This window comes from Sceloporus occidentalis, unplaced genomic scaffold (assembly GCF_023333645.1).
Source record: "Sceloporus occidentalis isolate IW3139 unplaced genomic scaffold, rSceOcc1.0.p SCAF_4, whole genome shotgun sequence".
Lineage (NCBI taxonomy): Eukaryota > Metazoa > Chordata > Lepidosauria > Squamata > Phrynosomatidae > Sceloporus > Sceloporus occidentalis.
In genome coordinates this window covers 96,298,795-96,315,013 of record NW_028316984.1, presented here as the reverse complement: position 1 = coordinate 96,315,013, position 16,219 = coordinate 96,298,795, and positions in this window count along the sequence as shown.

Here is a 16,219-nt window from a genome sequence, read left to right as displayed (position 1 = left end):
TAGATTATGTTTGCAACTTTTTACAAAATCTGAATGTTACAAGTGCTGTAAATTACAAGGAGAAGAAGATAGCATGAATCATAAGGTGAATCAGTACAGGAACTATGTGCTAGTCCTCCACCATTTGAAAGGTTAAAATGGTACCTGCACAAATTATAAAAGTAACCCAAAAAAATTACAGTTACACTGCAAAAGGAAAGATGTTATGCCTTGTTAAGTTGTAACTGTTAGGTGCTGTAGTTATACTTCAGTTATTAGGGAAAGAAATTAATTAGAATCATAAAATCACAGATCTGAAATTGACCACAAGGGCTATTCAGTCCAACCCTCTGCCATGCAAGAAGACACTGTCAAAGCACTCCTGACAGATGGCAATCCAGCCTCTGTTTAAAAACCTCCAAAGAAGACTCTGCACTGGGACCTTGCCATCTGAGGCTTCTGCCTCCAACAAAGGTAAAGCATTTTTTTCTAATATTGGAACTGATTGTCATGCTTTGCATTTACGCCACCTAAAGTTTTCCTGATGCAAAACATAAAGACTTCTTGAGAAATTCAGTGTTCTCTACCTACATAAGAGCCTGTTAGAATCCTGTTGTTTTCTATCAGATATATTCTTTGGGGTTTGATTCTGGGGATGATGAGGGTTGGGATATGCTTTGGCTAGGGCTAGCTTAGATAGCGCTTGGTAGTTAGGCAGTGCCAGGTGGTGGTTATCAATTGGCCTTGAGACTCTTTATCTCAGAGGCTTGGTATGCAGTGAGAGCTTGGTGAGGGGGGAGAGATGGGGACTGGAGGACTGTGAGAGAGAGGTGGAGATTGTCTGTTCACAGGCTTTTGGCAGCGGGGTGGAGCAGACAAGCTTGGGGTTTTAGGTATTGCTTTTGCTGGGTGTGGTCAGTCTCACCTAAGAAGCTGAATGATGTGGAATTGCTGATTCTGGAGCTATCAAAGTGCTGTTGATTCTTAATCAAGCTGACTGGTTGATTTTCCTGGATTCTGGTCCCGCATTCTGACAGTTAGCTGAGACTGCACTGCAACCTCCTCCGGGACGATGCAAGAGCATCCTTGATGATGGAAACCGTGGTAGCGACTGTGGAGGAAGCCAAGGCTCAGGAGACAGAGGCTGGAGCGCTCCCGAAAGACACCAGACCACCGGTGGTCCAGACGCCGATGGCTGGAGGGCCTTGGTTCGGACATCCCACTGCTCCTCTGCGCACATGGGAGCGATGGAGGGCCACCCGCTGGTCCTATTGGGATACGGGTTTCACGCAGCCACTGTGGCTGAAACCAGTGGAGGACGAGGATCTGGAAGAGCAGGTCCTGCAGCTCCGAGAGGAGATGGAGGGAGTCCAAGGCACACTGGCACAGATACTGGACCTCCTAAAGGGCCACCTGGGAGAAGGTGGAGCGGGGGCAGGAGTGGGAGCAGGCAATGCTCCAGCAACCCCGGCTCCTGGACCAGGAGAGGTCCCCAACCAGCCCCCCAACCCACCAGACCGGCACCAGAACAGCTGCAGGAGCCTCAGGCACGAAAGTTGGGAGTTAAGTATGACGGGGACCCTCAGACTTTGCCTTACTTTTTGTCACAAGTAGCAGACCATATGGAGGAGTGGGGCCCTATGTTTCCCAATGAGGCAGCCAAGGTGAAATGCGTAGCCAGACACCTTAAAGGGGAGGCGGCAAATTGGCTGGTGCAGCTGTACGATTGCCAGGCGGCTGAGTTGAGAAGTCTACAGGACTTCATGAGGGCCTTGAGGGCCAGATTCGAGGACCCCTTCAGAGCAAGCATGGCTTTGGCCAGCCTGAAAGCATTGGACCAGGGAGCGAGATCGGTCTCGGAATATGCAATGGAATTCAGGCGTCTGGTTGCCCAAGTGCCAGATTGCACAGAGGGGATGAAGATCCAGTATTTCAAAGAGGGACTGCGCCCAGAGATAGTGAAGTGGGCACTTACGAAGGGCAACCCTCCCACCGCCCTAGAATGGATCTGGCTAGCAGGGGAGGCGGAGGTCATTCAACATGAAGTTAAGATGCTGACACAAAAAAGGAATAAAGAGGTCAAGGGGAGAGAAAACAAGCCTATTGGGCCAAAGACCAAAGGGAGGCTGGGTCAAATTGCAGAGAGCAAGAATAAGCGACACCGGCAGCTGGAATTATGCCTGGGGTGCGGCCGCAAAGGCTACCTGATTGCTGGCTGTCCAGAGAGAACCCAGAAAAAGAAAACAGCCCCCTTCCAAGATCCACCGGTGACAGCATCCAAAGGAGGGAAGGACAAGACCGAGAAAAAGAGCCACAGTGACCGAGGCCTCCAGGCAGCGATGGAGGATGAAGGAGAGGTTTGGACGGACAGCAACAGAACAGGATCAGAAGAGGCGGCTTTAAACTTCCCGAGCCTGCCTTAGAAAGCAGCAAAAGGCAAGCTGCGAGTCAGGACGGCCGCAAACCAATAGTGAGTGGGGGCATTCCCCTATACACTTTGACTGTCACTTTGATGGTGGGACAGGGGCGGAGAGCCATGGAACTGAATGCTGCAGTAGACTCTGGGTGCATGAGGTACTTGATCAACCCTGAGGTGGTCAAAAGTCTGGGCATAAAAACCCAGGGCCTAAGGGACCCCATTCCTTTTTTCCAAATGGATGGAACTATGATGGGGGGGGGGGGCAAGCTTCCGAGGAGAGGACTAACATGGTGTGGCTAGCAAGCCTGAGCTCATGCTACATACGCTTTAACATTTATGACTTTACCCCTACACATGCCAGCTATTTCTTTGAATTCCTTTTTTGTGTTTTCCCCCTTTTTCCATTTCTTGTACATGTTCCATTTCAAACTTAGTTCGGTTAAAAGTTCCTTAGTCATCCATTCTGGTTTCTTGAGACACTTCCCATTTTTCTTTCTCACTGTAACTGTTTGAGATTGTGCCTTCAGTATCTCCCTTTTGAGAAACTCCCATCCGTCCTGAACTCCCTTCCCTTTTAGTATTTCTGGGAGAGGATTCAATTGGTAGTGGGACACACTTATCATTACCACATTATGTTGGGAATAGACTGGCTGCATCATCACAATCCCAATACCAAGTGGAAGCAGAGGCAACTGATCTTTGATGATCCAATTTGCTGAGGGCATCTCCTGGATCCTGCTATCAAGGTCCCCCAAGTGTTAAAGCCAGTGGTGATACCGAAACAGATTAACAGATAAATTTGAGAATGATTGGCAACTGGTCTTTGAATATTTGAAGGAGCAATGGGAGAATGTAATTATAATAGATTAAGAATTTGATTAAGACTTAGAAACATTTGGGAATATTTGATTAAATAGTGGTATGTATTTGCATTTGTAGTGAGGTCAATGCTAAAGGATTAAATATTAAATGATAGATGATAGTCTAACATAGTAGGTGTACTGAAAAGATCAAAGCTGTGTTATAAAGGGATACACCAAAATGGAAAGATATCAGAGAGGATGGAAGTGATGTCAGTATGAAAGAAAACTGAAGAACAAATATAGCGATAGGTTAAAGATAAGTAGATGGAATGTAGGTAAGTGATAGTTGGTAGGAGTTAGTGAAGAAGGGAGGTATAAGGGAGGATAGAGATAAGGTGGAAGAATGGGGGTGAAGAAAGGTTTGAGGGTGGTAACATATGTGTGTCTTAGATTTGATTGTATCAGTTGATTGGTTTTAGATTTTCTTTGTGTGTTAATGTTGGATTGATTTTTAGTATTAATAAAAATTAAATAAAAAAGAAAGCTTGCAACATGAAATTGTTCATTTCAGATGGCCCAATAAAGATATCATTGTTTGAATGTTATTGAAATCAAGATATGTAAAGTTACATCCATAGCATTTCCTTCATCTACCAAGTTTGTAACTCTATCAAAAAAGAGGGAAGATTATTCTAGTATGACTTTTTTTTTTTTTTTTGAGAAACCCATGTTGAATTTTAATGGCCATCCCTTTCTAAGCACTTAGTGTCTATTTCATGATCTGCTTTAGAATCTTTCCTGGTATTGATGTCAGGCTGACTGGTTGGTAATTGTTTAAGTACTCTTTTCCCCCTTTTTGAAGATGAGACAATATTTGTCCTCCTCTAGTCAGCTGGGATTTCTCCTATTCGCTAGGAATTCTCAAAGAATATTTCCGGTAGTTCTGAGATTTCCTCTATTAATTCTTTTGATACTCTTGGATATAGTTAATCTGACCCTAGAGAGTTGAATTTATTTAGAGTAGCCAGGTATTCCTGTACTGCATCTTTACCTATTCTGTGCTGTATTTCTCCTGCTGCATTGTCTGCTCCATTTCCCCCTGGGTTGAACACAGTTTTCCTTTTCGGAGAAAACCAAAGCAAAGAAGATGTTAAGTAGTTCTGCCTTTTCTCTGTTCCCTGTTAGCATTTCACCATCTTCTCCATGTGATGGCCCTACCATTTTCTTATTCTTCATTTTGCTATGGACATTTTAAAAAGGCCCTTTTCATTGTTTTTAACCTCTCTAGTAAACTTGAGCTCATTCGCACTTTAGCTTTTCTGACTTTTTTCCTACACATGCTGGTTATTGGTTAGAATTCTCCTTTGATGATTCCCGCCCCTCTTTCCATTTCTTGTACATGTCGTTTTAGAATCTTACAATTAATGAAACAAGTTACAATTACAATTAATGCAACAAGTTAGTTGCAACTAGTTGTTTCCAAGTAGTGGCTAAGGGCACAAAAAATGCTGGACTTCTTTTGAGTTATTGACTGTATTCAAACTTTTTATTTATTAAGCATTTTTATCCAACTCTTCAGCTGAATAGTTTCTCAGAGCAAAAGCAGCTTGCATAAGATAATTACTAACAAGGCTGTTGAGTAGCATATCAAACAACCTGCAGGTTTTCACAAATTCTAAAAAAAAACCTAAGCCATAATAGGTTGGAATGTTAAGGGTGAACTGCAGTCGGTAGACATGTTAGTCTTTTGCAGAAAACACAACAATAGAGAGTTTTGTGAGATGCTGAAATCTAGGAAATTTATTAAGATGTATTTATTACTAGACCACACTCTTATCATATTCTTGTCCCCATTTGGCATTTACACAAATACACACGCTCCCTCCCCCTTTCTTTTCATGAATGTAGGCAGGGGAGGGAAAACAGATGGCAATCCTCACCCAAATAAAAATTCTTTCTCCACATGAATTTTTCCTTTAGTCCTCACATGTTTAGCATTGCAGTAACAAAGCTCCAAAACACACTGCAGAAATAATCCAGTTTGAGAGCAATTTAACTTCCCTGGCTCAATCCCAGGGAATTCTGGGAACTGTACTTTTGTGAGATGTTTAGCCTTTTCTGTCAGAGAACTCTGGTGCAACAATAAACAACAATTCCCAAGATTCCCTAGCACTGAGCCAGGGCAGTTAAATTGGTCTCAACCTGGATTATTTCTTCAGTGTGTTTTGGAACTTTAGAAAACTTCAGGTGATCTTTTAGAAATACAGAATGAGCATTCAAAGAAAAGGGGCAAAAGCCCTGTGCAGACTGGCCATTAAGGCCAGCCTGGGGGCAGAGTCTGGATATGGTGCCACATAACGCATTCCCTGACTCCACCCCCAGGGCATCACAGCGCTCCTCTGGTGCTGCAGCCACATGACACAGCACTGAAGGAGGCCGCGGTGCCACAGCTATCACACTTTTTGCTGCTCCTTTTTTGTGCCCTGCAAAGGCCAGATTGAGGCCATAGCATACAGTTGCTGCAGCCCTGATTTGGCTGTAAAAGGGGCAGCTGGACTCTGCACAGCCCCAAATGTTTCCAAGGGAATGCAAACACAGCAAATGCAAGAGTTCTAGGTGTGAACCATTTTCAATGTCTCACTCTCTGCAATGATAGAATTTTCTGGACAGAACAATAATTTCATGGAGGAAGGGTAGAATTCTTATTTGGCAGGGGAGGCAATTCCCATATTGAGCCCCTTGTAGCTACAGCCATGGATGTAGAGTGTGAAAGCTTGTAAAGAATCAGATCAAAAGGCAATTAAATGCCAGTGTACAATCTTTGGCAATCTCTTTAGGATTTAAATTATGTCCTACTACAGGTGTTACCAAGCACATCTAGGGTGCTTTTGTCATCCCCAGTGACTCCTGCTGTTAATAGTAGGGATAGGATTTCTCTTTCTCAGTGAGAGAGGATATCTCAGTATATTGAGAGAGGCTGCAAGGGAACCAATGGCCTCTGTGAGAGTTCCCTCTTCCAGTGTAAGAATGTTTTTTTGTGTTGAGGTTTTCATAATTTGTGCAGAGATGCCTTTGTGTAAAAGTGCAGATGTTTGTGTGTGAGAGTGAACACTCACACACAGCAAGCACAGTAGACTTGGCTTGTTGATAAAAAGATACAAGCAACCCATCTGATGTTTCTAATTTTAAAAGGTCACACAGGATTGTTTCTCTGATTTTGAGATTTAATAATTCCAGCCTTTGATACCAGGATATCCGAAGAATCAGTTCATCCCAACCAGTTATGATTTACTTGTTGGATTTAACATAAATAAAGACATAACAGTAATCATGTTTTTAAAATGTGAGAAAACAGCATCAGAGGTTGCTAAGAAAGAGAACAGGTTTTACAGATGGAAAAAAGGTTAAATGTTTGGATGCAAATGTTTTTAATACTAACTCAAAACAACCATGTTAAATTTTGGAATGAAGTTAAACAGAATTTGATGAAATGGAATAAATTGAGGTTGTCACTGTTTGGTAGAATATCAGTTATAAAGATAAATGTGTTGCCAAAAATGTTATTTCTGTTTCAAACAATACTCATCTTGATGAATGATTTAAACAAAGGCAGGATAATATTTCACAATTTATCTGGCAAGATAAGAAGCCAAGAGTCAGATTCAAAATTTCACATGATAAAAAAACAAAGAGATGGCTTGCAAGTGCCAAATTTGAAAGTGTATTTTTCTGCCTGTTTTTTAGTTTGGTTTAAAGACAGGATAATTTTACAAAACAAGAAAGTATGCAAAGGGATCTTGTAGCACCTTTAAGAATAACTGAAAGAGAAAAGTTGGTAGCATGAGCTTTTGTAGATTTGAGCGTATTTCCTCAGAAAGTATTATAGTTGGAAGTTTTTGACTTAAGATTTAGTTGTCATGGGTTTCTTTGGTATGACAAAATCAAGTCAAAACAGATTATAACAATTATTATGTTAGAAAATATTTGTTAAGCATATGTAATAACTATGAGGCAAAAATTTGCACAAAAATGCCATTGTGGACTTCACCATATGGGGCTTTCTATCCAAGAGAAAACAAACTAAATAATAAAATGATAACATACAAAAATATTTTAGTATTAGTGAAAATGAATGTAAAATGAAATCTATAGAAGAATTGGATGTACAGGGAATAAAGTTTCAGTGCTATTTAGGCAATTGTTTGCCTATGGATAAGGCATTTCTAGGCATCCACGGTGGTGACTGATTGAACATGTACAATCCCAAAGAAGAACATGTACAGTTTCTCACAAAATCTTGTTAGTTTAAGTACCTGTTTCTTGGCCACAGCACTTCTTGTCCCTCAATAATCAGAATGATGTATCCACTCCAGGTGTTATGTAGGTATGGATGCATGTATTTACATGCTGTATTGTGAAATCATATAAAACTTGGGGAGGACGGAGTGAGAACATTTTAAAATAGTGTAATCATTGCTACCATTGCCCCCTATTGAATGTTTCAACATTCAATATTGCAAACTTCAGCCAAGTCCTAGATTGACCTAAAAGCTTTGGTAGTGCTAACAGATCAAAGGGAGCACTATTAACTTTCAGCCCGGCATGGCCTATCACATCATTGGCAGCCATTTTGAGACCGTGTGCTTGAGACCGTGTGCTCGTTGCTGAAGGGGCGGAGCTTCTGTGAGTCACATCTGTGAGTCACAAGGGGGCGGAGCTAGCAGACTAGCTTTATATACCACCTTCCAGAGCCTTCCAGAACAGTCCGGCCAGAGAGAGGAGAAGGAGAGGAGCTGCTTGGCAGCCATTTTGAGACCATGTGCTTGAGACCGTGTGCTCGTTGCTGAAGGGGCGGAGCTTCTGTGAGTCACATCTGTGAGTCACAAGGGGGCGGAGCTAGCAGACTAGCTTTATATACCACCTTCCAGAGCCTTCCAGAACAGTCCGGCCAGAGAGAGGAGAAGGAGAGGAGCTGCTTGGCAGCCATTTTGAGACCATGTGCTTGAGACCGTGTGCTCGTTGCTGAAGGGGCGGAGCTTCTGTGAGTCACATCTGTGAGTCACAAGGGGGCGGAGCTAGCAGACTAGCTTTATATACCACCTTCCAGAGCCTTCCAGAACAGTCCGGCCAGAGAGAGGAGAAGGAGAGGAGCTGCTTGGCAGCCATTTTGAGACCGTGTGCTTGAGACCGTGTGCTCGTTGCTGAAGGGGCGGAGCTTCTGTGAGTCACATCTGTGAGTCACAAGGGGGCGGAGCTAGCAGACTAGCTTTATATACCACCTTCCAGAGCCGCGCGCCTAAAGGCGCGCAAATTTTCGTTTTCTTTAACTCAACAACTCTGCTCAAGTGGCATCAGGTTAGAATCAGATATTGAAACAGAACCTTCCCTTTAAGTGTAAGATAGCAGCCAGTACTTACCTTTAAAGAAGTATTCCCAGTAGATTGACTATTATATTTATTACTACTAAAGACTTTGCAGTATGGACAATGAGGGATCTGCCGCAGTCACCTGCAACTCTTGTGGGATGTTTCTCTTCTTACCTACAGAAGTGGAGAACTTCACATGCACCAAGTGCAAGTTGGTAGCACTCTTGGAGGAGAAAGTGCAGCACCTGGAGTCCAGAGTAGCTACACTTCAGCATATTAGGGAACAAGAGGATTTCCTGGACACAGTAGAACTAACCATCTTGGATGAGTACCACGCAGAGGAAGATGCTAGGGTGGAAGAGGTCACTTGCCAAACAGAGGAGGCAGACAGCTGGAGGAATGTCACAAAGAGAAGTAAGCCAAGAAGGAATTGTTCGGGGAGCTTGCAGCTAGAGAATCGATTCAAAGCTCTTTCCCTTATCAAGGAGGATGAAGAAGAGCAGCATGGACAGACTTCAGGGACAGAGCAGGGGAGCCTGAGAGTCCCACCCGAGGGAACAGTCGCTGCTAAGCCTCGGAGGAGGCGTGTGGTCGTAGTGGGGGACTCCTTGCTGAGGGGTACAGAAGCAGTGATTTGTAGGCCTGACAAGATGTCTCGAGAGGTGTGTTGTCTTCCAGGTGCAAAGATCCATGATGTGACAGAGAGGCTGACAAGACTGGTCAAGCCTACTGACCAATACCCCTTCCTTTTGGTCCACGTGGGAACTAATGATACTGCAAGACACAGCATTCAGAACATCAAAAGGGATTACGAGGCGCTTGGTAGGAAGCTGAAAGGAATGGATGTACAGGTTGTCATCTCGTCTCTTCTGCCAGTTGAAGGGCATGGTCCAGGAAGGGAGAGGAAAATAGCAGATGTGAACAACTGGCTTCGCAGATGGTGCCGCCGAGAAGGATTTGGATTCTTCGATCATGGGCTGCGGTTCCATGAGGAGGGACTTCTTGCAACAGACGGGTTGCATCTCACGCCAGTTGGAAGAAACGTTTTTGCCAACAGTCTCAAGAACTTGATCAGGAGAGCTTTAAACTGAGTTCCGAGGGGAAGGGAGACAATATTAAGGAAGGCGAAAGGGATGGAGAAAATAGTCAAACTGACATAGAGGAAACAAGGCAAACAGTGCAAGGACCCAGCAGTGGGAGGCAAAAAAACTTGCACAGGCAGCAAGTAAAAGGGAACCATGATCTGCGATGTCTCTACACTAATGCACAGAGCATGGGAAATAAGCAAGATGAACTCGAACTCCTAGTACAACAAAGCAAATATGATATAATAGGCATCACTGAAACCTGGTGGGATGAGTCTCATGATTGGAATGTGGAAATAGAGGGGTATAACCTTATTAAGAGAAATAGGCCAAACAGGAAAGGAGGAGGAATAGCACTATATGTCAGAGATATTTACACCAGTGAAGAGATCCTGGACATCAGTCATGGAAGCCAGGTGGAGAGCATCTGGATAAGAATCAAAGGGGAGGGAAACAACAAGGGTGTTACGGTGGGAGTCTACTACAGACCCCCAAGTCAGACTGAGGAATTGGATGATATCTTTCTAGAACAGATGACCACACAGTCAGAAAAGAGAGATGTAGTAGTCATGGGCGACTTCAACTATCCTGATATTTGCTGGAAGTCAAACTCAGCAAAATCCTCAAGGTCTAGCAAATTCCTCACTTGCTTGGAAGACAATTTCATGATCCAAAAGGTGGAAGAGGCAACAAGGGGGTCAGCTATTTTAGATCTGATCCTAACCAACAAGGATGACTTGGTTAATGGGGTGCAAGTGGTGGGATCATTAGGTGGAAGTGACCATGTTCTCCTGGAGTTTGTAATACAGTGGAAAGGAGAAGCCAGGCAGAGTCAGACACGCATCCTAGACTTTAGGAGAGCGGATTTCAGTAAACTTAGAGAAGTATTGAGGGCGATTCCATGGTCAGAAATACTAAAAGATAAAGGAGTTCAGGACGGATGGGAGTTTCTCAAAAGGAAGATACTGAAGGCACAATTTCAAACAGTTCCAGTGAGAAAGAAAAACGGGAGGTGTCTCAAGAAACCAGGATGGATGACTAAGGAACTTTTTACCGAGCGAAGTTTGAAACGGAACATGTATAAGAAATGGAAAAAGGGGGAAATCACGAAAAAGGAATTCAAAGATATAGCAGGCATGTGTAGGGGTAAAGTCAGAAAAGCTAAAGTGCAGAATGAACTCAGGCTTGCTAGAGAGGTTAAGAACAATAAAAAGGGCTTTTTTGGATATGTCCGCAGCAAGAGGAAGAAGAAGGAAACGGTAGGGCCACTGCGTGGAGAAGATGGCAAAATGCTAACAGAAGATAGAGAAAAGGCAGAATTACTCAACACCTTCTTTGCCTCAGTCTTCTCAGAAAAGGCAAAGGGTGCTCAACCTGAGGATAATGGAGCAGAGGACAGAATAGGGGAATTTCAGCACAGAATAAGTAAAGAGATAGTAGAGGAACACCTTGTTAATCTAAATGAATTTAAGTCTCCGGGACCAGATGAACTCCATCCAAGGGTATTAAAAGAACTGGCAAAAGTAATATCGGAGCCATTGGCAATCATATTTGAAAACTCCTGGAGAACAGGAGAGATCCCAGCAGACTGGCGAAGGGCAAACGTTGTCCCCATCTTCAAAACGGGAAAAAAGAGGATCCCAACAATTATTGTCCAGTTTGTCTGACATCAGTTCTAGGAAAGATTCTGGAGCAGATCATTAAACAGAGAGTCTGTGAACATCTAGAAGGCAATACCCTAATCACAAAAAGTCAACATGGGTTTCAGAGAAACAAGTCATGCCAGACAAATCTAATCTCTTTCTTTGACAAAATTACCAGCTTGGTAGATGAAGGGAATGCTGTGGATATAGTGTATCTTGATTTCAGTAAGGCCTTTGACAAGGTTTCCCATGACATTCTTGCAAACAAGCTTGTAAAATGTGGGCTAGACAAAGGAACTGTTAAATGGATCTGTAATTGGTTGACCGGCCGAACCCAAAGGGTGCTCAACAATGGCTCCTTTTCATCCTGGAGAGAAGTGACCAGTGGGGTCCCACAGGGCTCTGTCCTGGGCCCAGTGCTATTCAACATCTTTATCAATGACCTGGATGACAGAATTGGGAGCATACTTATCAAATTTGCAGATGACACCAAATTAGGGGGAATAGCTAATACCCCAGAGGACAGGATCAACATTCAAAATGACCTGAATAGACTAGAAAGCTGGGCCAAAGCTAACAAAATGAAATTCAACACAGAGAAATGTAAGGTATTGCACATAGGGCGGAAAAATAAAATGCACAGATATAGGATGAGTGACACCTGGCTGAATGAAACTACGTGTGAAAGGGATCTAGGAGTCCAAGTAGACTACAAGTTGAACATGAGTGAACAGTGTGATGCGGCAGCTAAAAAGGCCAATGCTATTTTAGGCTTCATCTATAGAAGTATAGTGTCTAGATCAAGAGAAGTAATAGTGCCACTGTATTCTGCTTTGGTCAGGCCCCACCTAGAATATTGTGTCCAGTTCTGGGCGCCACAATTCAGAAAGGACATTGAGAAACTGGAGCGTGTCCAAGGAGGGCGACAAAAATGGTGAAGGGTCTGGAAACCATGCCCTATGAGGAACGACTTAGGGAGCTGGGGATGTTTAGCCTGGAGAAAAGAAGGTTAAGAGGTGATATGATAGCCCTGTTTAAATATTTGAAAGGATGTCATATTGAGGACGGAGCAAGCTTGTTTTCTGCTGCTCCAGAGAACAGGACCCGGAACAATGGATGCAAGCTACAGGAAAAGAGATTCCACCTGAACATTAGGAGGAACTTCCTGACAGTAAGGGCTGTTCGACAGTGGAATGCACTTCCTCGGAAGGTGATAGAGTCTCCTTCCTTGGAGGTCATTAAATGGAGGCTGGATGGCCATCTGTCAGGGATGCTTTGATTTGGATTTCCTGCATGGCAGGGGGTTGGACTGGATGGCCCTAGTGGTCTCTTCCAACTCTACGATTCTATGATTCTATGATTCTATGATCAGACAGCCAAGTAGAAATCTAGGAGCTCCTACTACTAGTACTGTTGCTATCTAACAGCAAAGAGTCATTTATCATTTCTGGATAACAGAATGAAAAGCAGACATGGCACGGTTCAAGCATGCCATACAATATTTCAACATCATACTCTGCTTGGATTATGTTGAACAATGCAAATGTTCATTGCTTTCCCTGATATATTTCATTCAAAAGCTAGGGAAATACTGCAACTGTTCCATGATTCAGCCTTCTTGATTTAGGGACTGCAGACTGCCCCTTTCCTGGCTGGATTGGGGCCATGGCAACCCCATGCCGTGGGCCTGATCCCGTATCTGAAGGGTACAAAAAGTAGCTGCAAACAGCAGCTCCTTTTTGCGCCCTCCAATGAGTGTCATAGGCGCCACAGCACAGCTGTATGGCTCCCCATCAACACTGCATCATCTGAATGCAGTGCCAGAGTTGTGCCATGATGCCGCATGCAATCTGGAATGGTGTGCGGCATCATGATGCCCTGGGGGCGGAGTTAGACCATCCAGCATCAGGACGCTGTGTCTGACTCCATCCATAGGCTGGCACCTACAGGGCCTTAGTAATTTGCATTACTTTAAGATGGGCTGCCAAATACATATTTGGCTAGAATTCCTTTGATGACATAACCTCAATTACACACACACACACACACACACACACACATATATTGGAAGTATCATGTGCCTCCTTATGCAATAGCCCTCTCTCTCTGGGTATATAACAACAGTTCTCTGGAAGTGTTGCTCTGCTGCCCCTAAAGCAGCAGCAATTCATGACCCTTTTCTCTCCAAATCCTTTAATCTCCTTGCTCTCACAGAAACCTGGCTCCCAGCTCATGATACTGCAACCCCCGCTGCCCTTTCTTCTGGTAGTCTCTCCTTCACCCACACAAGCCGCCCTGAGGATCGAGGAGGAGGGGTTGGTATCTTGCTATCTAACTCCTGCCAGTTCCAAGTTCTACCTCCCCCCCCCGCCCCCCCAGCTATCATTTCTCTTCTTTTGAGTTTCATCTTATTAGACTCTTTTTTCCTCTACAGCTCTGGGTTGCAGTTATCTATCTCCCTCCTGGTCCTGCCACCCAGATCCTCTCAGACTTCGAAATCATGGTTGACATTCTTTCTTTCAGATTCAGTCCCCACTTTGATCCTAGGTGACTTTAATATCCACGTTGACGATTCCGATAACCCTACAGCATCTCGCTTCAACTCTCTCCTAGCTTCTTTTGGCCTCCAACCACATTCCAACTCTTCAACTCATTCTCTTGGTCACTGTCTTGACCTAGTTCTTGCTGCAAACAGTGCCATTTCTGACTACCTGGCACTTGAATTTCCACTATCTGATCATCACTTAATCTCCTTTGCTCTCACTTATACTCCACCTCCTCGTCATACTGTTCAACGTCATTTTCGTAACCTTCAGTCTGTTGACTCTAACCATCTTGGTCAGACCCTGGATTCATCTCTCTCTTCCCTAAATCTTGGGGATTCTGCTGATTCAGCAATGTCTTTATTTAACTCCACTCTTTCCTCGACTCTTGACCATTTTGCCCCTGTCTCTGTACGCACCTCTACCTCTAAGACCAGGCCTCAGCCCTGGCTTACTCACATCGTTAAGTTTCTCCGGTCCTGCTCTAGAGCGGCTGAACGTCTTTGGAGAAAGTCCAAACAGTGGGCTGACTATGGCAAAACAAAATTATTACAAATCATTGATCTCTGCCAATGAGAGGTGCCCGCAGCGCTTGTTCTCCACCTTCAACTCTTTGCTTAAACCTCCCTCTCCTCCTGTCTCTTCATCATTCTGTCCTAATGACTTTGCTAATTATTTCATCTCTAAGATTACCACTATTTGCTCTGAGATAGTCCCCCCCCCCCCCCCGATTCTTCTTCTGCTCATAATCTTCTATCGCTCTCGCCTAACAAATTTTCTGTGTTTCCTCCTGCTTCTTTGGATAAATTTGCTACACTTCTGAACTCTTCCAAACCTGCAACTTGTTCTCTTGACCCAATTCCTACTCGTCTTCTAATCTCTATAGCTCCTTCTTTTCTGCCCTCGCTTCTCCATATCTTCAATCTCTCTCTCTCTCTACAGGCTCCTTCCCGTCAGACTTCAAACATGCTCTCATTTCCCCTGTTCTGAAAAAACCTTTTCTTGGCCCCTCCTCTTTGTCTAGCTGTTGTCCGATTTCTCTTCTTCCCTTTCTTTCTAAGGTTTTGAAATGGGTTGTTTATTCTCGCTGTCTTGGGTTTCTTGAAGCCAACTCCATTCTTGATCCCTTTCAGTCTGGCTAGCCCCACCACCTTTCACTTCTCCTTTTATCTCATGTCTTTTTAGATTGGAAGCCTGAGGGCAGGGAACCGTCTAATTAAAAAGATTGTATGTACAGCGCTGTGTACATTTACAGCACTTTATAAATAAAGGTTAATAATAATAATAACAGCTAGAAAGCTTGAGAGTGAAGCTCAATTCTGTGGCCACTGATCAGATGTAGAGGTGCACCTGAACATGTTCTGGTTGTCCTTCTGCACCCAGAGAGGAAACAACTTCTTCTTCTTCTTCTTCTTCTTCTTCTTCTTCTTCTTCTTCTTCAGGGAAGTGAGAGCATGCAGAAACTGGGTGCACCTCCACAACTAAGCAGAGGTCAGAGGGATGGAGCTGCCCCCTCCAGCCTCCTGGCTGCTGTTGTGCACCAGGGGGAAAGGGCATTGTGCAGTCTGGTACAGAGTATTTCCTTCTGCAATGCTACCATATATACATACATTGAACTTATTCTCTGCCAGCGTGTTTACTGAACCTCAATGTAGTATTTTCAGAACTATTCAGCTAGTGACCACAACTAGAAAGAAATTTGCTTGGCAGGAAAATTACTCAATATTCTTGGACATCTTTTCTGTACAACTGAAGGCTATTCCATTCTCTCACTTTTGCCTGGGTACTAAGTATGGCTTATTCATTACAATTATTGGAGTTCTTTTCAAATGTTATGTGTGAATCTTCATTTTTTAAGCTTAATTTTTATTTATTTTACTTATAAAATATACACCTTAGTACAGTTTGTTATATCCACCAATTCTCTACTTTTCTTATCTTACATACATTTTCTTTTACATTTCTAAATTATTGTACTCTTCCTACGTCTCCAAAGATTGAGTTTACTTTTTCCCATTTCTTTTTAAATTGTTGATTTGATTTCCTGTTGATGAGCATCGTCAAATTATCCATTGATGCTAGCTCATTTAGCTTTATTGTCCATTCTTCAATTAAAAGAATACCCTTTCCAACGTTTTGCATAAGTTATACATGCCGCCGTAGTCATATATAATACAACAGTTATTTCTTGTTGTTCTAGTTTGTCTTTTAGTTCGTCTGCTATGTTTAAAAAACATAGTTCTGGCCTCATTCTAAATTCCATTTGTAATGTGTCAGATGTTTTTGTTTATTCTTTCCCAGAATTCCTTAGCTTTTGTGCACCACCATCATATATGATAGAACTTTCCATTTGACTGTTTGCATTTCCAACAGTTGCTCTT